The 22,948-nt window shown below is 40.3% G+C and overlaps 1 protein-coding gene across 1 annotated transcript in view; it reads left to right on the forward strand.

The window, feature by feature from the left end:
* LOC111147184 (UBAP1-MVB12-associated (UMA) domain containing 1) overlaps positions 1 to 22,948 on the forward strand; it is a 220,304-nt gene that overhangs the window by 6,824 nt on the left and 190,532 nt on the right. The gene's annotated exons all lie outside the window — the stretch shown is intronic.

The following is a 22,948-nucleotide window of genomic DNA, read 5'->3' on the forward strand; positions in this document are numbered from 1 at the left end:
GTTTTTGTTCTATCTTGATTTCTTGTAACTCCACAAATTTGGAATTATCATTGCTTTATGCAGTTACTATTTGCTCGGAATTATTCACATGTTTATCACTCTCATGTAATTTATTTTTACATTTCATCATTTTTTCTGGTATTATTTTTCCTCTTTTTGAGTTTTTTTTAGAGAGAATCTTTGGTAACAAACCCCATTGTTTTGTGTTTTTCTGAATTCTTTGTTTATTTCATTCTTGATCTCAAAAGATAGCTTTACCCTCTGTGGAATAGAGTGCTAAATGGACAGTTACTTTCCTCCAAAACTACTTTGGTATTATTTTACTCTTTTACTTTGATATTTTACTCTGTTTTCCTTAAAATTGTGATTATGTTGTAAGCTGTCATGTCTCTTCATCTGCTTGATCCTCAGTTTGTCTTTGGTGTCCTACAGTTTTCCTGTGTACTGTATCCTGATGTGGCTTTCTCTCATTTAGTTTGTTGGCTGATATGTTGTGCTTCATGAATCTGATAATTGTGTCTATTGGCACTGGGACATTTTCAACCATCATTCCTTTGAACAATGCCTCTCCTATAATCTAACTCCTTCTGGAACTCAAAAGTAAAAAGGATGTTCTCATGTGCTGTTGACCTCTGTTTTGTAATTCATTGGTATTGATTCTCTGTGTTGAATTCTGGACAATTTCTTTCATATCTTCCAGTTAACTAATTCTTTATGCAGTAGTGACTCATTTGCTCTATCTAATTTCAATACTGTTTTTTATTTATTTGTTTCTAGATCTCTTGTTTGGTTCTTTTTACAAATCTTAGTAGTTGTCATTGATATTCTTTTGTCAAAGTTTTAGGTTTCCCTTTATTTTTTCAAATAATACAGAATATAAAGTAAATTTGTTTATAATCTAGTTTTGATACCACAGTCTTTATGGGTCTCATTCTGTATGTTTGGTTTTTTTTTTTTTTATTCTGTTGACTTTTCTTTGCTGTGACTTGTTTCTTCATTTGTATTGTAATTTTTGATTATGAATTCACGTATCTTGGAAGTTTTTGGTGATTTCTTTGAGATTTAGTTTGAGGATGTGTTTCTTCACAGATTTGTGTTTCCTACTTCCCTAGGTGTTTGAGCCCCAGACTTTGTCCTTCTCCCTGTGGAGCATGCATGGATCATTAAAGCCCAGACTTGTAGTCATTAGGAATTAGCGATGGCCACAGGGAAAGCATTCGCTTTAGTACTTGCATATAAGCCTATGGATTTGTTGATTCCTGTCCTTCCTGGCTTGTATAGGATTTCTTTATTCTTTCGTTGGCTTGGGCATACATTAAAAAAAAAAAGGTGTATTTATATTTAAGACATTACCACAAATACTCTTCTTCATCCTTCCACACAATCAAAAGCAAATTTAAGCTGGGTTAAAGTGGGCATTCACTGGATAGAATTTCAAAAGATATAAAATGTGGCAAGGAGCATAGTAATGAATTCTGGGTCAGTTGTACTTCTTGGTCATTCCCCTTTGTGTAATTTATGGAAATTTGAGTCAGACTTTGACATACGGTTGACAGAGTTATTGCGTTTTTGTCTTATGTTTCTTTACGTGCATCTTGATGACAAATTGGGAAGGAAGTAAAACAGCCAGCTTTCTTGTTTCATCGGACATCTGAATCAAGTCTTCAGACAGATAGCAATACTGCTTGACTAGACTTAGTAAACTGTTAGCCACTTGCCAATGGTAGTGCTGGTTTTACGCAGGACTCAGCACCATGCTTTGTACCCGCTGGCATGGGAGAGCTGGTAGAGAAGGAGGCTGAGAGGCAGCAACGAGACTGGTACTTCCTTGAATTTGGAGAAAGTGCCTTGTCTCATTTTGTTTGTCTAGGGCCCAGCAGTGTGCCTGGCCAGTATGTGGCCTTCACAGCATCTTGGCGGAATGAATTAAAAAGTCGGCAATTGGGGCCCCTGGGTGGCTCAGTGGGTTAAAGCCTCTGCCTTTGGCTCAGGCCCTGATCCCAGGGTGCTGGGATCGAGCCCCGTATCGGGCTCTCTGCTCAGCTGGGAGCCTGCTTCCTCCTCTCTCTCTGCCTGCCTCTCTGCCTACTTGTGATCTCTGTCGGTCAAATAAATAAAATCTTAAAAAAAAAAAAAAAAGTCAGCAATTGAACAAATGACTGATTTTTAGCAGGTTATTTATTTATTTAGTTTAGTTGTTTTTTTTTTTTTTATAAGCTCCAGGCCCATCATGGGGCTTGAACTCATGACCCTGAGATCAAGAGTCACATTCAGTACAGACTGAGCCAGCCCGGCACTCCATAGCAATTTGCTTTTTGTTTAGAGAGGAAGTAAAGACTTGTGATGATACAATTAAGTTGTTCTGAAAGTCAAAAGACCCCTTCCTTTTTGTAAGGAGGTAGGGAGAGAATAGCCCTGTATGTACCAGGCGCTGAGTTCTCACCAGATGGTGAATCTGCTGGCACCTTGATCACAAACTTGCCAGCCTCCAGAATTATGAAATATAAATCTGTTGTTTTTAAGTTTAAAAAAAAAAGAAAGTCAAATGATACATACTTTTATAGGCACATTTGGGAGTGATTCCTATTGGAAGTTGAATGTGTGGCTCCTGTTGTGTGTTAAATATATTTAAGTGAGCAGATAGAGCAATTTGAAGACCTGCACTGAATGTAGTAGTAGTAGTAGTAGTAGTAGTAGTAGTAGTTGTTGTTGTAGTAGTTGTAGTAGTGGTTGTTGTTGTAGTAGTTGTTGTAGTAGTGGTTGTTGTTCATTCTAGCTTTCCCTGTGCTGTAGAGAGTGGTAAAGAGCTGTGACATTATACCATTCTCTCTTACACAGCATTCTCCCACAGAGCATTATTTAAATATGCCCCAAGATTTTTGTTATGTGAAGAGATGCTTTTTGATAGAATTGTTGGAGTCTTTTTCAGGATGTTTCTTCGTTTCAGAGGAGCAACATTGAATGCAGTGGGCAGAAATTAGTATTGTATTAGTAGGAACCTATTATTTAAAGCAAAACTTCTATGGTTTGGGGGTACCTGGCTGGCTCAGTTGGTAGATAGAGCATGTGACTCTGGATCTTGGGGTGTGAGTTCGAGCCCCACATTAGGGGTAGAGTTTACTTCAAAAAATTGTTAAAAAAAAACAACCCTGAAATGGTTGTTGGCAGCAGTTATGTAGAGTTATGTTTGTAGCTTTTCTCAGACATAAAAATATATCATTGGACTTTAGAAGAGTCAGGGTGACACTGAAACTTGAGTCTGAATTATGTGCTTGGGCAATGAATGAGATCCAAATGATATAAATTATAAGTGAAATGTGTTTGCAGGCTCTCAAAAGGCAGTAGCTTTTTTTTTTTTTTTTTTAAAGATTTTATTTATTTATTTGACAGAGAGATCACAAGTAGGGAGAGAGGCAGGCAGAGAGAGAGGAGGAAGCAGGCTCCCTGCCGAGCAGAGAGCCCGATGCGGGGCTCGATCCCAGGACTCTGAGATCATGACCTGAGCCGAAGGCAGTGGCTTAACCCACTGAGCCACCCAGGCGCCCCAAAAAGCGGTAGCTTTATTCTTCTAAATTTCTGTATCTCCCCACACTATTTAGCATCTTTTTTAGGGGAAAAAGAAAATCTATGGTTTTCATGTGTTACTGCATTTAAAAAAAAAAAAGGGAATTAAGAAAAAACAAAACCTCTTGAAATTGAGATGTCTGCTGACTGGAATGTATCACATATTAGGGGATTACACCCATCCATAGAGGACCAGGTTATGATGAAGAATTATCCAGCCCCAGGGGCGCCTGGGTGGCTCAGTGGGTTAAGCTTGTGCCTTTGGCTCAGGTCATGATCTCAGGGTCCTGGGATCGAGCCCTGCATCCAGCTCTCTGCTCAGCTGGGAGCCTGCTTCCCACCCCCCTCTACCTGCCTCTCTGCTTACTTGTGATCTCTCTCTGTCAAATAAATAAATAAAATCTTTAAAAAAAAAAAAAAAAAGAATTGTCCAGCCCCAAATGTTGAGTAAAAAGCTTGAGAAACCCTGGTTTAATATAAGGGAAGATTTTACCTTCCTTTTTTTTTTTCTTCACTTTTTTAATCGATTCTAGTTAGTTAACATACAATGCAATACTGGTTTCAGGAGCAGAATTCAGTGGTTCATCTCTTAACATATAGTACCCTGTGCTCATCATCACATGTGCTCTCCTTGTTATATGAGCATCAGCCAACCCACAGTGATGCCCATCACCCATCTCGCCCATTCTCCACCCACCTCCCTCCATCAACCTTCAGTTTCTTGTCTATTCTTAAGAGTCTCTTACTGTTTCCCTTATGTTCATATATTCATCTGTTTTGTTTCTTAAATTCCACATATGAGTGAAATCATATGGTATTTGTTTTTTTCCGACTAACTTATTTTGCTAGCTTAATATACTCTAGCTCTACCCATGCCATTGCAAATGGCAAGATTTCATTCTTTTTGATGGGTGAATAATATTCCTTTGTTTATCTATACCACATTTTCTTTATCCATTCATCAGGCAATGGACATTTGGGTTCTTTCCATAGTTTGCTATTGCTATGAAAATCAAAGTGCATGTGTCCCTTTGAATCAGTATTTTTGTATTCTTTGGGTAAATACCTAGTAGTGCAGTTGCTGTATCATACGGTAATTCTCTTTTTAACTTTGGAGGAACCTTCTTACTGCTCTCCAGAGTGGCTATAACACTTTTCACTCCCACCAGCAATGCAAGAGAGTTCCCCTTTCTCCACATCCTCGCCAACATCTCTTGTTTCTTGTGTTGTTAATTTTAGCCATCCTGACAGGTATGAGATGGTATCTCATTGTGGTTTTGATTTGTATTTCCGTGATGCTGAGTGATGTTGAGTATCGTTTCATGTGTCTTTTAGGTATCTGGATGTCGTTTTTAGAAAAGTGTCTATTCATGTTTTCTGCCTATTTCTTAACTGGATTATTTGTTTTTAAGGTTTGAGTTTAATAAGTTTTTCGTAGATTTTTGGATACTTTATCAGATATGTCTTTTGCACATATCTTCTCCCATTCCATAGTCTGCCTTTTAGTTTTTTTGATTGTTTCCTTCCCTGTGCAGAAGCCTTTTATCTTGGTGAAGTCCCAATAGTTCATTTTTGCTTCTGTTTCCCCTGCCTCTGGCGACATGTCTAGTAAGAAGTTGCTGTCGCTGAGGTCAAAGAGGTTTCTGTCCATGCCCTTCTCTAGGATTTTGGTGGTTTCTGTCTCACATTTAAGTCTTTCATCCATTTTGAATTTATTTTTGTGTATGGTGTAAGAAAGTGGTCCAGTTTCTTTCTTTTGCATGTTGCTGTCCAGTTTTCCCAGTACCATTTTTTTTTAAAGATTTTATTTGTTTATTTGAGAGAGAGAGAGAGATCACAAGTAGGCAGAGAGGCAGGCAGAGGGAGTGGGGGAAGTAGGCTCCCCTCTGAGCAGAGAGCCCGATGCGGGGCCTGATCCCAAGACCCTGAGATCATGACCTGAGCCAAAGGCAGAGGCTTAGCCCACTGAGCCGCCCAGGCACCACCATCCCAGTACCACTTTTTGAAGAGACTGTCTTTTTTCCCATGGAATATTCTTTCCTGCTTTGTTGAAAATTAGTTGACCATATAGTTGTGGGTCCATTTCTGGGTTTTCTATTCTGTTCCATTGATCTATATGTCTATTTTTTTACATACTTTTTTAACAGGTTTTATTTATTTCTTTATTTGATAGAGTGAGTGAGAGCGCACAAGAAGGGGGAGCAGCCTCCCCACTGAGCAGAGAGCCCGATGTGGGGCTCGATCCCAGGACCCTGGGATCATGACCTGAGCTGAAGGCAGATGTTTAATCAACTGAGCCACCCAGGCGCCCCATCTATGCATCTCTTTTTTGTGCCAGTACCATAATGTCTTGTCTTGATGGGGGCGCCTGGGTGGCTCAGTGGGCCTTCGGCTCAGGTCATGATCCCAGGGACCTGGGGTCGAGCCCCGCATCGGGCTCTCTTCTCAGCGGGGAGCCTTCCCCCCCCCCCCCGTTTGCCTCTCTGCCTACTTGTGATCTCTGTCAAATAAATAAATAAAATCTTTAAAAAAAAATAATGTCTTGATGACTACAGCTTTGCAATACAGTTTAAAGTCCAGAGTCATGATACATCCAGCTTTGTTTTTCTTTTTCAGGGTTGCTTTGGCTATTCAGGATCTTTTATGGTTCCTTATAAATTTTAGGATTTGTTCTAACTCTGACAAAAATGCTGTTGTAGAGATTGCAATAAATATTAAAATGCTTTGGGTAGTATAGACATTTTAACAATATTTGTTCCTCTAATCCATGAACGTGGAACATTTTTCCATTTCTGTGTGTCCTCTTCAATTTCTTTCTTAAGTGTTCTATAGTTTTCAGCATACAGATCTTTTACCCGTTTCGTTAGGTTTATTCCTAGGTATCTTGTGGGTTTTGGTGCAATTGTAAATGGGATCAGTACCTTGATTTAATTTTCTGTTGCTTCATTATTGATGTATAGAAATGCAACAAATTTCTGTATGTTGATTTTATATCCTGGAACTTTGCTGAATTCATGTATTAGTTCCAGCAATTTTTTGGTGGAGTCATTGGGTTTTCTGCATAGAGCATCATGTCTGCAAATAGTGGAAGTTTGACGTCTTCCTTGCCAATTTGGATGCCTTTTATTTCTTTTTATTGTCTGATTGCTGAGACTAAGACATCTAGTAATGTGTTAAATAGTAATTGTGAGAGTGGATATCCATGTCTTGTTCCCAACTCTAGAAGAAAAGCTCTCAGTTTTTTCCCGTTGAGAATAATCTTAGCTGTGGGTCTTTTGTATATGGCCTTTATGAAGTAGAGGTATGTTCCCTCTATGCCTACTTCGTTGAGGGTTTTTATCAAGAAATGCTGTTTTGTCAGATGCTTTTTCTGCATCATGAGAGGATCATATGGTTCTTATCCTTTCTTTTATTAATGTGGTGTATCACATTGATTGATTTGTGAATATTGAACCACCCTTCCAGCCCAGGAATACTTCCTACTGAATAATTCTTTTAATATACTGTTGGATTCAATTTGTTAGTATCTTGTTGAGAATTTCTACGTCCATGTTCATCAGAGATATTGCCCTATAATTCTCCTTTTCAGTGGGGTCTTTGTCTGGTTTTGGTATCAAGGTAATGCTGGCCTTGTAGAAAGAGTTTGGAGTTTTCCATTTCTATTTTTTGGAACAATTTGAAAAGAATATGTATTAACTCTTCTTTAAATGTCTGGTAGAATTCCCCTAGGAACCCATCTGCTCCTGAACTTTTGTTTATTGGGAAATTTTTGATTACTAATTCAGTTTCTTTGCTGGTTATGAGTCTGTTTAAAATTTCTTATTTCTTCCTGTTTCAGCTTTGGTGGTTTATATGTCCCTAGGAATTTGTCCATTTCTTCCAAATTGCCCAGTTTATTGGCATGTAATTTTTCATAGTATTCTTTTATAATTGTTTGTATTTCTGTAGTGTTTGTTGTTATCTCTCCTCTTTGATTTGTGACTTTATTTGTTTGAGTCCTTTCTCTTTTCTTTTTGTTAAGTCTGGTTGGGAGTTTATCAAGTTTATCGATTCTTTTGAAGAACCAGCTTTTAGTTTCATTGATCTGTTCTACTGGGGTTTTTGTTTGTTTGTTTGTTTGTTTGTTTTAAGATTTTGTTTATTTATTTGACAGACAGAGATCACAAGTAGGCAGAGAGGCAGGCAGAGAGAGAGAGGGGAAGCAGGCTCCCTTCTGAGCAGAAAGCCCACTGCAGGGCTCGATCCAAGGACCCAGATCATGACCTGAGCCGAAGGCAGAGACTTAACCCACTGAGCCCGCAAGCGCCCCTGTTTGTTTGTTTCTGTATCATTTATTTCTGCTCTAATCTTATTTCCCTTCTTCTGCTGGCTTTAGGTTTTATTTGTGGATACGTTTCTAGCTCTGTTAGTTGAAAGGCTAGGTTGTGTATTGAGACTTTTCTTGCATTTTGAGGGAGGCCTGTATTGCGGTATACTTCCATCTTAGGACTGTCTTTACTGCATCCCAAAGGTTTTAGACTGTCACGTTTTCATTTTCATTTGATTCCATGTACTTTTAAATTTCTTCTTTAATTTCTTGGTTAACCTGTTCATTCTTTGGTAGGATGTTTTTTAACTCCCATGTATTTGTGGTCTTCACAAATTATTTCTTCTGGCTGACCTCATTTCATAGTGGCGTGGCCTGGAAATATGCATGTATGATCTCAGTCTTTCTGTACCTCTTGAGGGCTGATTTGTGACCAAGTGTGTGATCTGTTCTGAAGAGTGTTCCATGTACAGTCAAAAAGAATGTGTATTCTGCTGCTTTAGGATGAAATGTTCTGAATGTATCTGTCAAGTCCATCTGGTCCGGTGTGTTATTCCAAGCCATGTTTCCTTGTTGATTTTCTGCTTAGATGATCTGTCATGGCTGGAAGTGGGGTGTTAAAAGTCCCTACTATTATTGTTTTATTATCAATGAGTTTTCTTATGTTTGTTATTAATTGTTTCATATATTTGGGTGTTCCCAAGTTGGGGGCATAAATACCTATAATTGTTGCATCTTTTGGATGATACAATGCCCTCCTTCATCTCTTGTTGCAGTCTTTGGTCTGAAATCTAGTTAGTCTGGGGCCATCTGGGTGGTTCGGTTGATTAAGGATCTGAAACTTGATTTTGGCTCAGATTATGATCTCAGGGTTGTAAGACCCAGCCACACATCAGGCTCTGCTCTCAATGCAGCGTCTGCTTAAGATTCTCCCCGTCTTGTTTGTCCCTCCTACTCCCCATTATGTGTATGTGTGTATGTGTGTGTGGCTCTCTCTCAGAAAATAAATAAATAAGTAAATAAGTAAAATCTAGTTTGTCTGATATAAGTACAGCTACTCTGGCTTTCTTTTAATGTCCGTTAACATGATAGATGGTTTTCCATCACTTCACTTTCAATCTGGAGGTGTCTTTAGGTTCGAAAATGAGTCTTTCATAGACAGCATATAGATTTTTTTAAAAAATTCATTCTGATACCCTATGTCTTTTGATTGCAGCATTTAGTCCATTTACATTCAGAGTGATTATTGAAAGATATGAATTTAATACTGTTGTATTACCTATAAAGTTTTTTGTTTTTGTTTTTGTTTTTCCTGCTGGTGTTCTCTGTTCCTTGCTAGTCTTTGTTGCTTTTGGTCTTCTTTTCTCCACTCAAAGAGTCTCCTTTAATATTTCTTGCAGGGCTGGTTTAGTGGTCATGAATGCCTTTAGTTTTTGATTTGTCCTTCTGTCGTGAATGACAGCCTTGCTAGATAAAGTGTTCTTGGCTAGGTATTTTTCCCATTTAGCACGTTGAGTATATCCTGCCACTGTCTTTTGGTCCGTCAAATTTCTATGGACAGATTTGCTGCGAACCTGATCTGTCTTTACCTTGTATCTTGTAATACTTTAAGGTTTCTTTTTCCTTGCTGCTTTCAGGATTCTTTCTTTGTCTATTATTTTTTTAATTTGACTGTAATATTTCTTGTTGATTGCCAGCTTTTGTTGAATTTAATGGGAGTTCTCTTTGCTTCTTAGATTTCAATGTCTGTTCCCTTCCCTAGATTAGAGAAGTTTTCAGGTACTCAAACCTTCTGCTTCTTTTTCTTCATCTTCTGGGACTCCTATGATATGAATGCTATTATGCTTTAAGGAGTCACTGAGTTCCCTGAGTCTGCATTCATGATCCAATACTTTTCTTTCCATCTTCTTTTCAGCTTCATTATTTTCCATATTTTAATCTTCTGTATCAGTAATTCTTTCTTCTGCTTCATCCATCTCCATTGTCATGGCATCTGTTCATGTTTGCATCTGGGTTATAGCATTTTTAATTTTGGCCTGACTAGATTTTAGTTATTTTAATCTCCGCAATAAGGGATTCTCTAGTGTCTTCTGTGCTTTTTTCATGCCCAGCTAGTGTCCTTATTATTGTTGTTTTAAATTCTAGTTCAGACATCTTACTTATATCTGTATTGATTAAACCCCTCTCTGTGACTTTTTTCCTGTTCTTTCTTTTGGGGTGAGTTCCTCCCATCTTATCATTTTGTCCAGGGGAAAAAAAAAAAAAGGAATCTAGATCCTAGGTATGTTTTGATCTGCTTGTTAAAAGAAGCTAGATCCAAAAAATATCTTTGAAATTTTTAAATAAATTTTAAAAAATTAAAAAATAAAAAACACATTAAATAATAAAATTTAAAACTTTTAATTAAAAATAATAATAAATAATAAAAATAAAAAGGAAGGTAGATCCTATTTACCCTAGAGCTGATGCTTTGCTGCACTCTGAGCTGTAGACTAGGTGCCTACAAGGGGTGTTTGCTTGTTACCTGAAGGAGGGGACCCTTGCTCTGATTCTCAGGTGGACTTGCAGGTAGAGATGCCCCTGCAAGGCACCAGGGCAGGTGGGACTTGGTGTAAGTAGCTTTGGTCTCCACTAGGTGGTGCTGTTTTGCTCCCTGAAGTTTTTCAGCACTGATGGGCGGGGATGGAAATGGCTCTCTCCTCCAGGGATGGGGAGCTAGCACCTGCCACCCTTCAGGAAACTCTCACAGAAGAGCACACAGTCTCCTCTCCTGTGTTCCAGGCCTCTTTGACATCCCTGTTTTCACCCTGCCTGCCTCTGAGGTGTCTGTCTGCCAGCTGTAATGACACTCCTGTGTTTTATCTCAGGCACAGGCTGGGTTCCAAAACTCCAAAGTTTAGAGATCCCTGTGGGCAATATCCATGCTGATCCCCTGGGGGAGGGCCTGGCTGAGCTGCAGCTGCCTGAAGGTTTGTCCCAGAAATCAGAGGTGTAACCACACGGTGGTTTGGAGTTTATGGCAAGGCACAGCAAGAACCCTGCTGAGACTCGCTGCCTTCAGCCCTTGCCTGTGTTTCTGTGCTAGCCTATGGGGCAGCTCAGTGGTATCCTCTGGGTCCCTTGGCCCGGAGAGGTCACAGCACCCCATCTCCCAAATGTACTCCAAGCAGGGAAACTGCCTCTCCACATGCAACCCAGGGCTTCCTCAGACCTCGCTGCCCACTCCTGGGTCTCTGCCCTCCTTCCTCACTGGAGCACTGCTAAGACCCAGGCATGACCCCGGTGATGTTACCCACCTCTGAAACCTCACACTCTGTGCTTCCCTGTTTATAAAAACTTGCGATGGTCCACTCCTCTCCTTTTCCTGGTCATTGTTTTAGGGAAGAGTTCTTCTTGTACAATTCTCTGTGCGCCCATTTCCACTCTTTCTCAGTCCTCTCTCTGCAATCAGGGCTCCCTAGCAGCACCCACATCTCTGTCCTCCAAATCAGCTCTCTGCATTGCCTACTTTTCACGATGTGGTGGTTTTTCTTTGTTGTTTTTCAGCTCTAAGTTGTGCATTTTTAATCTCTCAGTCCTCTGATTGATTGCTTGGGTGTCCAGAATGATTTGGTATTTATATAGCTGTGTTCCAGCTGTGTTCTAGGGTCTCCCTACTCCTCTGCAATCTTAACTCCTCTGAGATTTTGCCTTCCTAAATTAGTAGAATCAGCGGGGAATATTATTATTATGGTGTCCTTTTTTATTTTTTTATTTTTTATTTTAATGAATAAGGGACAGGACTGGGAAAAGCAGCCAGTTCTTATCACTGCCAGGATACCAGTCTTGATTCTGAAAACAATAGGGTAGCTAGCTAATTAAGAGGAAAACAGACCAACAAAAATCCCCAAATCCAGCAACAACAATAACAGTAAAACTACGTGAAACCTCCCTGATAATTCTAACAGAGACTTTGGGGGTCATATTTATTTCCAAAGTAATGGAGGAGAGTAAAATTGCATGAGGTCCATTTTACTCTTGGTGAGATGTCTGTATGCAATGATGTAAAAATGATATGAAAAGAAGGAAGGTTCTGTTCTAAAACTTTCTTGGACCAGCTTGTGACTTTTCAAGACATTTTTGTCATATGCTTGAAAAGCAGCTCTGCTGGAGAAAATTCCAGAAAATTAGTAATTTCAGATTATGTAATGCTTCCAAGATAGCAGGATTTTATTATTATAGCAACAGCTAATGATTGCAAACAGCTCCTGGTGGTATGCCTCTTACACGCTAATGAGTAGCTGGCAGTTGAGATTATCAGATGAAGCCTTTGTGCTGCTCCCCATGGCAAGTAAAGCCAACTGTTAAAAGTCACCAAGTTGGGGTGACAAACTAGAAACACCCCCCAACCCAGACTAATAAAAAGCCTACAAAATGAAGAAAAGAATTCCAACTTGGCCCCTGCGTGAAATCTTCCCTGTGAAATTCTCTGGAGCGCCTTTACACTCTTCCAGAATCCTGTCTTGCCTGGTGCTTTATAATTATGAATTTGTAGCTCAAGATCTTCCACCTTTCTAAGTATTTTAGATACTCTGTTTAGGCTAAAAATCATACCTGTTTAACAGTTTGCTAAAAGCAGCTATATTCGTCATGTTAGGGAAGTGAGTTTTCTTAAATCATATCACTTCAATTTTTAATGGCTGATATATATGCGCATGATGTCACTTTCCAGTTAGGTGACAAGTGAAAAGGTTAAAAGTGTTACATTAAAGGACGGAATGTCTTCAAAGTGAGGTTGCCATCACCACTTTGTACGCATCTGGCTATGTTGTAAAAACTGCGCTTGTGTGTTCTGAGGACATCTCTGAGCTGCTACAGACCAGGGGAAATGGAATGGAAATACCAGTTAAGGGAGAAAAAAGAGCAATGTAAAATTTCCTACTGTTAGAAAGAACTTGTTCATGTATTTTAAAAATCGTTGATGGTGGATATTAAAATGCTCTGGTGTTTAGATTCCATTGAGGAAGTTTAAAATAATGTTATAACAGTTTTATTTCCACATTTGTATATTTATGATATGCTAGAAACTACACCCTTTATAATCTTCAGTGGATTAATTCTAGATGTTACCTTAAAAAGTGCAAAGGGGTGCATAATGTCTCACAGTCCTTTTAGGAGTTATGTGAGCAGTGCTGTAAGATTAGTGGCTTTGAAACTTTTGCCTGCAACCCAAACTAAGAGATACGTTTCATATCATGTCCTAACACCCAAAGCAAAAGTTTATAAACCATTATTTACCATACGTGATACTCTCTGATAACTTTTTGCTTCTTTTCCCTTTCTTCTTCTTTTTTTGTTTATTTCATTCTATTTAAAAATGTGGTCATGACCCACTAAATTGAGTTTGCTTCTGCTAAAGGATTGGGACCTGCAGTTTGAAAAACAGCTGTAGGGGCACCTGGGTGGCTCAGTGGTTTAAGCCTCTGCCTTCGGCTCAGGTCATGATCTCGGGGTTCTGGGATCGAGTCCCGAATCGGGCTCTGTGCTCAGCAGGGAGCCTGCTTCCCTCTCTCTCTCTCTCTGCCTGCCTCTCTGCCTACTTATGATCTCTCTCTGTCAAGTAAATAAATTCTTTAAAAAAAAAAAAGAAAGAAAAACAGCTGTAGATCCAAGATTCAGTTCTTTGTTTTTGTTTGTTTGTATGTTTGTTTCTGGAATGTTTTGGGGGAGGGGGCCAGTCTGAACATAAAATCAGAGAGGTGGAAATAAAATTTGTGTTAATGCTTCCATTCAATTAATTTGCTTTCCGACTTCCTGGGAGCTTATCTGTGACATCAGTTTAAAGGTCCTTTCCTTGCTCCCCACTTGCTTATCCTCTCAGACACCCATTCCTTTCCCCTATTACACCAGTATCACAAACCTTTAAAAATAAAAAAGCTAAATAGGATGGCAAAACAGAGGGAAAACCTTTGGGTAATCCTATTTGGTAGTCCAAAAGTAATGGATAAATTTTAAAAGGGGTTAAATTAATCTCTTTCATACAAATATAAAAGAGACTACTGAACTTATTAAGGAGGGAACTTGTAAGATATTATAACTTGTTCAAAAGAGAACTCAAAGTATCACCACACATTTCTAGTCAAAGAAGGGAATGCTGAATTTACAAATGGATGCAAAACTGGTCACTATCATACAGAGCAGTAATGAATGCATTCTACCTGATACATTTCTGTGGAGAGGAATTACTGGCATGACTATCATTTTCCACAAGTTACCTCCTATAGCGTGGTGATATAACCTAGTCAAAGATAAACAAAAGTTACCATAATCCAGATGGATAAGCTAGCCAGAAGATCTGCTAAATTCCAAAGCTTTTCACAATTTTTCTTTATGCTGATGAGATTTAAGCTATAATGCACATTCCTGGCCTAGGTTTAACATGCACCTGAAGGCCACATCCAGTTTGTGGAAGGTTTTTCAGTCTCTGGAGCATTTTAAAAATATTTTTAGTTTGTTGGTATCACCTAAAAACTAGATTTTTTCCAAAATAATTCGATTTCCACTTTGTCTTGAAAAATCAGAGTTGGTGACACTAGGCCCACATTCCTTCACGAAACTATCACTGGAAACACCAAAGGTGCCTTCTGTTTTTTTTGTTTTGTTTTGTTTTTTAGACAGAAAATAGAAAAATGTGAATACTACAAGAGAACTGTACAGTGAATATAAACTGGTCATGCATCCTGGTAATGACAGCTATTAGGTTCACTGTATAGTTTTCCATATTTTTGTTTTCTAAGTATAAACATGCTTATCCCCTCAACCCCTTCACACACAAAAATAGAAATTACTTTTATAATTAGAAGGCCTGCTAGTTTTTTTTTTTTTAAGAAACCAGTAAATTAGGAAAACTACAGAAAGAATAAAATAGTATAAAACAAATACAGTCAAAAGACATACTGTAAAGAATATATGGAAAAGATGTTATGGGCGCCTGGGTGGCTCAGTAGGTTTAGCGACTGCCTTCTGCTCAGCTCATGATCCCAGGATTCTGGGATCGAGTCCCGCATCAGGCTCCCTGCTCAGTGGGCAGTCTGCTTCTCCCTCTGCCTCTGCCGCTCCCCCAGCTTGTGCTCTCTCTGCTTTCTCTCTCTGTCATATAAAAAAATAAAATCTTTAAGAAAAAAAAGATGTTAAAGCAAATGGTTAAAGAAGTATAAGTAGATCATATCAGCTAAAATGATCTATTAAAAAATGTTTGAGGAAAAATAAATCACTTTAGCTGGAAGGTTCTCTAAGAGGACTGAGAGAGCAGGAGCAGCAGTAGGGGGCCCCAGGCTCCTAGTCCGGCTCACAGGCCTTAAAATGGGCCCTTCTGACCGAGGCAGCTTTAGACGTTCAGGCCGCGTTCCACCGAGCTTTCTAGATGCTTTGGAATCATCTTCGTGGGGGAGAGGTGAGCTAACGGTAGCTTCAGCTTGGTCCCATGTGTGTTTGTTGTTGTTACTGTTCTTATTGTTGTTTTTAGCTTGGCCGTAACAGAGTGTGCAAATCTGAGTCCAGGTTTCCCTAGCTCAAAACCGTCAGAAGCTGCCTTTCACTGGTTCCTGAATCAAGCCCTTACAAGCCTTGTTTTGGTGAAGGGCTCCTCCTCGCGGCTCCCTGCGTATCTGTCTCCCTCCCTCCCTCTCTGGAGGTGCCCGTGGGAGACCGACCCGCACTCCTTGTCACTCCCTGTCTCACAGGAGGCTGGCTTCACGCATTCTTAGCTGATTGGCATTTGAATTTACCACCCCTGGGTTATGCTGAAGAGGTCAGTTGCTTCTGCAGTTTTGAAACGTGAAACAATATAGTCGAGTTAATATTTAAGTCCTGATAAGACCGCCAAGTATGTTTTTGAAAATACTGAAGAAAAGGGAGTGTACACATCACTTTGGTGGGAATTAAGATCTCTGAGATCTTAGAGATCGTGACCTCAAGCCCTGAACTTTCACATTTTCCGTTTGAAATACCACTGGTGTTCCTGATTTTGGCTACCATTTATGTGCTAACAGCTCCCTTTCTCTGGGGCACTAGGTCTTATTTTTCTAACTGCGTTTTACATATTTATATTTGGGCAAGTCCTGTTTCCCTTACATTTAGCTTGTTTGAAATGGAATTCATTATATTTCCTCTCTCAAAATGAACTTCCCTTTCCTTCTTTTCTAATTCATAATATCACTTTCTTCAGTCCCTCAAGCTTAAACTCTCAGTCGCCTTGTGGTAATTCCTTCCCATCTGCATTTTTGTAGAGCAGAGAGTTACTAGCCTGCTCCATATTTCTGCGCATCGCTTCCTTTTATTCAAACGTCGCCCATCTAATCCAATCCCTTTATGCTGCAGCTCTCTAACTTCTTGACTCCGTGCTCTCAGTCAGCCTCTTCAGCATGTCGTGTTAAACTTAATCTTTCTGAAACACGACTTTCCTCAAGATCCTAGACCATACAGTAACACTAAACAGAGCCTGGTCTGCAACTGTGGCTATTCTAACATGTTCTTGACTCTTCAGCCCTTTCAATAATTTGTCTCCACCTTGCTCTTGACCTTGCTCTTGCAGTGTTAATTTCTGCTGCTTATGTGCATGCCTCTGTTGAAGTTAATCCCCCCCGCCTTTTTTAAGATTTTATTTATTTATTTATTTATTTATTTGACCAGAGAGAGGGAATACAAGCAGGGGGAGTGGGAAAGAGAGAAGCAGGCTTCCTGTGGAGCAGAGAGCCTGATGCAGGGCTGGATCCCAGGACCCTGGGATCATAATCTGAGCCGAAGGCAGACGCTTAACGACTGAGCCACCCAGGTTAATAATCCCTTTGCTGTCCTCCAAACGCACTGTACTGTTTGTTCTTAGTGACCCTTCTTACAGCAGAGGCCCTCCTTCTCCTTGATTTGTGTCTGTACGCTACCCAGCAGATGACGTTGAACTCAAGGCTACCTATTTGTGAAGTCCCAACAGGGCTCTTCTAATTCTCACTGACCCTTCTGGATTCCTTTGGGAGCAAATATGAAGGCGGGGAAAAAAAAGCCATGCATGTGTGTATGCATAGAGGTATCCCCTGCTTTTTGAAAGTTCACATTATACTGCTTTGCTCTTACGAAAGACTTAACCTTAGTACCTGTTGTCGCTGACTGAAACAAGTCTGAGGAGGATTTTCCGCTTCTATGAAAAAAAGGTGGGAAGTAAAAAGAGGGTCAGTGTTGGTTTGCAGCAAGCTATTACAGAGGCAGTGTGCGATCCCGCCAAGCTCCTTTCCTGGGAACTACACTGAGCATTTCAGCATCAAGCCGCTATAGCTCTCCACTCTGCCCTGGCTTTATTTGCATTTATTTTGTGTATCCCTTAGCAAGATGTGTCCTAAGGTACCTGAAAAGCTGCAGAGAAATTATCTTGGGAGTCTGGGCATGTTTAAAAATTTTTCCATATAAATTAATGCTAACTACTTTTTCATTTTATGCCATTTTGGCTTACAAAATGCTTTTCTAGAAACTCTCTACATTTGGATAGCAGGGGAAACTTGTATGTTTTTACTGTTAAGTGGCTGCTGTTGATCAATCACAGATGGGAGTTGTGGTGTATTTGCATTTTACATTATCTAGTGTATTGAAATTGAAAGAAGATAATCAAATTGAGAAAACCAGGTTGCCTTCATCCTTTTGTCATGGGTAATATTATTTAATAGGTAAGCCTTAGAATAATAGGGAAAAATAAATATATTACTCGCCCTACTCTCTGGCCTTTCAGAGCAAAAAGAGCTGCGCTGCCTAGCGATCAAGCTAATAACCCTTTTATATGCAGTTTCTGTATACTATTAAAAGTGAAGACACTGTCCTTTTATTTTTCTGTTTTGTGTGACTACACAGAGAAGAGCATTTTGTCTTTTATACAAAGACTATATCTGTAACACGCACACAGGGGTTTAAGAGATTGGAGGCAATTTTCTGAATCATTGTGAACTAAACATTTTTATGACATCTAGGTTATTGTGCTAATAGCGAATTTTTAAAATAGTTTTATTGAGTTCTTACAGCATACAAAAAATTTCACATATTGAAAGTGTATCGTTTGATGAGTTTTGAGATGCATTTATGCCCCTGAAACCATCCCCACAATCACTATAATGAACATATTCATCAGCCCTAAAGTTTCCTTGTGCTTCTTTGTAATCCCTCCTTCCTCCACCCGCCCCCTGCTTCCCCATTCCCCAGACAACCACTGATCTGCTTTCTGTCACTATACATTAGTTTGCATTTTCTGGAAGTTCTTATAAATGGAATCATACAATATGAACTCTTTTTTTGTCTGGCTTCTTTCACTCAGCTTAATTCTGTTGAGATTCATGCATGTTGCAGCATATTTTAGGACTTCATTCCATTTTACTGCTGAACAGTGTTATGGATATGCCACACTGTATCCATTTATCTGGTTTTGGACATTTGGGTTGTTTCCATTTTGGGGCTCTTACTCAAAAAGCTGGCTGACATTTGTGTACAAGTGTGACATACGCTCTCAGTTCTCTTAGGTAAATATCTGAGAGAAGGTCTGGGTCATATGGTAGATGTATGTTTATATTTTCAGGAAGCTGCCAAATTCTTACTCATAGTGGTTGTACTGTGTTACACACCTACTGCAGTATACAAGACTTCCAGTTGTTCCACGTTTTTGCCAGCACTCAGCATAGCAGGCCTTCTAAATTTTAAATATTTTAATTGGTATATGGTGGTATCTTGCTGAGATTTTAATTTGCCTTTGCCTGTTGGTTAAAGATGTTGAATATCTTTGCATGTGATTGTTTGGCATCCACATATCTTCTTTGGTGAAGTGTCTGTCATAACTTTTGCCCAGTTCTTATTGTTTTCTCATTAATGAGTTTTAAGAGTTCTTTATAGGGGCACCTGGGTGGCTCAGTGGGTTGAGCCTCTGCCTTCAGCTCAGGTCGTGATCTCAGGGTCCTGGGATGGAGCCCCGCATTGGGCTCTCTGCTCGCTGGGGAGCCTGCTTCCCCCCTCTCTTTGCCTGCCTCTCTTCCTACTGGTGATCTCTCTATCAAATAAATAAATAAATAAATTTTTAAAAGAGTTCTTTATATTTTCTAGATATGTGTTCTTTTTTTTTTTAAGATTTTATTTATTTTTGAGAGAGAGAGAGCACGAGCAGGGGTGAGGGGCAGAGGGAGAGAGAGAAGCAGACTGCGTGCTGAGCAGGGAACCCAATGCGAGGTTCCATCCCAGTACCTTACCATCATGACCTGAGCTGAAGGTAAACGCTTACCCAGCTGAGCCACCCAGACGCCCTTTGGTATGCGTTCTTTAACAGATATGTGACTTGCAAGTATTTTCTCCCAGCCTGTGGCTGGGCCAGGTGAATTCTTCATCCCCCATCCATACTAAGGTAGCTTGAGGATTCCCATGTTTGAGAATTAGGAGACATTCATTCTGTGTTGGGTCTCAGCTCAGCCAAGCAAGAACGTTGCTACTGGCTAATAATGAATTTTTAAGAGTAAATGTTGACATTTTTCTTGTTTATAAGTATAAAATTCACTTATTGTAGACAATTTTTAAAATATTGAAAATTGTAAATAAGGAAATGAGACTGGAATAGGCTTAAAAACTCCAAGCAGAAGGCCAGCTGTCAAGACCGTGTACATGAGAAGCATGAGTGCTTGGGGCTTCCCATATACTACGCTTGGGGCAGCAGGACTATTAGCAGCTTCCTCCACTTTGGGGATGGGGCTCTTAAATCACTCTTATTGTTGCTAAGGATTGTCTCAGAACTATGGTGGGCTGAGGCTGCACTTGTTTTTTCTGGATATAAGTTGGGTGCTGCATCGGCAATGCTTGGTCAGTATCTGGCCTAAGCACTTAATGAATGTTTATAAAATAGAAATACAAAGTAAATGAAGTTCTTGAACGTAGATGCTGTGGAATTAGTAAATATCTTCAGAACCTAGAGCTGAGCAAGACTTGGGAAAGAAGGGATTGATAAAGACAGAATTGGAGTGAATCAAATGTATGTGACTGATACTGTGCACGTGACTGAGAGTGATAGGACATTAAAGTCTAACACAAGTGTGCCACCTGCCAAGGACTCCTTGTCTTGGTGCTTTGTTGATGAAAAGCTTTCAGTTTGGTTGCAAAAGAACTTGGTTTAAAACTCTAGCTCGGTTGTTGAGTAGCCACATAAACTTGGACCAATACTTAATCTCCTTTACTTTGATTCTTTCACTTACACATTGTGAATCCTTAGACATACCTGGAGCGCTGGCTATGAGGTTGTAGGAGATGGAGCACATAAAGCAATTTGGTATAATGACCGACACTCTAGGAGGCCAACACATGTTGGGGGGTTGTAGTCACTCACCTCTCCTTCCTTGTTTCTAGTCTCGGGCAGGACAGCTCAGTCTAGCTGCTGGGGATGTGACCTACCCACACAGCTCTCTGACTGTGGGCGTAGTTCATAGAGGGGAGAGCTTACATTGTTATTGCCAGCCTCACCAGGGTACATTTCTGCACCACTCTTTGTGTTTTTCAGTGATAGGAGAAAATCTCCTGGGAGAAAGAGAATTGCATTATGTATCCTAGTGTCCAGGACATAGTCTTTTCTTGCGTGGAGTGATTTCTGTAAATCTGTGTGAGTGCACTGACTTTCTTGGTGCCTCGTGGAATGACTCATTAGCGTCAGCAGCAGTATTGGCTACACAAGGGGATCCCAAGACCTGTAAAGTTGGAAACTTGTTCTCACGGAGAAACATCTTGAATAAGTAGTTAGGGTGGAGGCCAGGTTGGTGGAGTGATGGGTGCGAGGGTGACTGGTATTTTTGTAACAATTTTAGAGTTCTTTCAGATGGATATTTGTAGTGAGCTATTCTTTGCTGCCATTCTGAGTTCTTTCATTCTGTCTTGACTTCTTTTCTCTTACTCCTAATCTATTTCTTCCATGTCTGGAAATTGCTTGACTCATGGAACCCAAGTTGTCCCTCCTTTTCTAGTGTTTATAATGTTCTAAAGGACGGGACTGTAATATTATTCATTGCCAATCAGTCATACTAGCAACAAACTGATGGAGCCTGTGTATAGTTTAAATTTGATGTTTTAGGTCATGGAAAGCTTAAATCCTTCACTTAATTAAGTTATAAGTTCTGTACAAAACACTTGAATTAAAAAGAGAAACCAAGAGTCAGACGTTTAACTGATTGAGCCATCCGGGTGCCTCTTGGGCTGGCTTTTATAACAACAGATTTCAATTTTGGGGGCTTGAGACTGACTTATCAGAGCCCTTTTTGTAATTTCCATGTTCGTTCCATTTCTGTTTTGTGGCCAGACATGAAAAAGTATTGGAGGGGCGCCTGCATAGCTCAGTCGGTTAAATATCTACCTTTAACTCGGGTCGTGATCCCACGGTCCTGGAATCGAGCCCCGCACTGGGCTCCCTGCTCAGCAGAGAGCCTGCTTCTCCCTCTGCCTGCTGTTCCCCCTGGAACTCTCTCTCTCTCTCTGTCAAATAGATAAATAAACCTTAAAAAAAAGTATTGGAAATTTGAATCCTTCTATTAGAAGGCTTTTCTTTATATGCTAGAACAGGAACCAGTTTTGAAAGGGCTTCTCTTTCTCTGTGTTTCACAAAGCTCCTGTGTAGCACCCTGATGGCACATGACACAGTGAACTGAGCAAGCCACATGGCCGCATCTGCCTCCAAGGAGGAAAGAACACTGCAGTCCTGTGTCCCCCTAAGCCAGAGAGCCAGTGAACAACCCTAATGATCTCGTGGTTCTCCTTTGTGGTCATCACATACAGTTCTCCTCATTGTAGGCAAAATAACTCACCCCTCCCCAAGCGCAGTCATCTAAACTGCTCCATTCAGCCACGGTATCACACTCAAAGTCCAGTGTCTCTCCATCAGGCCCAGGTGTGCCATCTCTTGGTCTGGAGGCTTCGTGAATTAAAATGACCCACGCCCCGGCCCCTCCCACGCTGGTGGAAGTGGGAAACACACTGCCCAGACCTCTCTCACTCAGAAAGGGAAGGAATGGGAGATACACGATAGTCATGGAATGGTAGCAATTCTGAAATAGAACTGAGCGATCAGGCTTTTGGGTGGGCCCCCACCTTGGGTTGGAGAATGCTTATTAATTATGCCCAGATTCTGCTTCCTGGGAGAGGACCCCAGTCCTTGTTCTCCATGCCCATTGGCTCCAGCCTCTTGGAGTTTCCTCCTTTTCTGCTAACTTCCTTGGCCACTAGAGAATGGGCCCTCACTGGGGTCTGAGCAGTTTTCCCTGGCAACTTTCTGTCTCTAGGGCTGTTCTAAATATCCACTAGTCATAGTCCTCCTTTAACACACATACACATATACATATTTATTTCAGAACAGAGGGAGAGGGAAAGAGAGAGAGAATCTGAAGCACTCTAGTGAGAGCCCAGTGGAGGGCTCGATCCCATGACCCTGAGATCATGACCTGAGCCAGCTGCTTAACTGACCAAGCCACCCAGCTGCTCTGGTCTTGTTTTAAAGCCAGACCTACAATTTTGGCTAGACATGTCTCAGATTTGCTACATCCCTCACTGCATTCACCCTGCAGGTGCTTCTTCCCTCCTTCTTTATTTGAGGGTAGCTTTTCTCTGCTAGGCTTCAGCTGAAGACCTACCCTCTTCGTCCATTCCTGAACCATTTTATCCCAAGTAAAGGAATTGACTACGTGCCACATGGATCCATGCTGAGGTTTTAATATCAGGTGTAATGGTTGTATACTTGATTTGATGCTTAATCAATTGTTGTTCCTTCAGTGGCTTTCTTCCTCTTATTTTCAACTGCTTGAGGTTGAGAAGTTGGTTGCCTTTTCCAGTCTTTCAAGTCTTTAAATCTGAGCTCTGTTTTTATAAATTCCTGCCTGTAAGCCAACCAGTTCTCTTCTAATACCATTTCACTCTCCCACAGGCTTCTCTTCATCTTACTCAATTATTCTTCACATCTCACTCTCTGTCTTTTCATCTTTTGCACTTGCTTTTGCATCTAATCTCATTTTTCACCAGGTCCTTATGGGCTGTGTCTCCTTGTCCTCTATGGAGGAT

This window comes from Enhydra lutris, unplaced genomic scaffold (genome assembly GCF_002288905.1).
Source record: "Enhydra lutris kenyoni isolate GAN:26980312 unplaced genomic scaffold, ASM228890v2 scaffoldscaffold16, whole genome shotgun sequence".
NCBI classification, from domain to species: domain Eukaryota; kingdom Metazoa; phylum Chordata; class Mammalia; order Carnivora; family Mustelidae; genus Enhydra; species Enhydra lutris.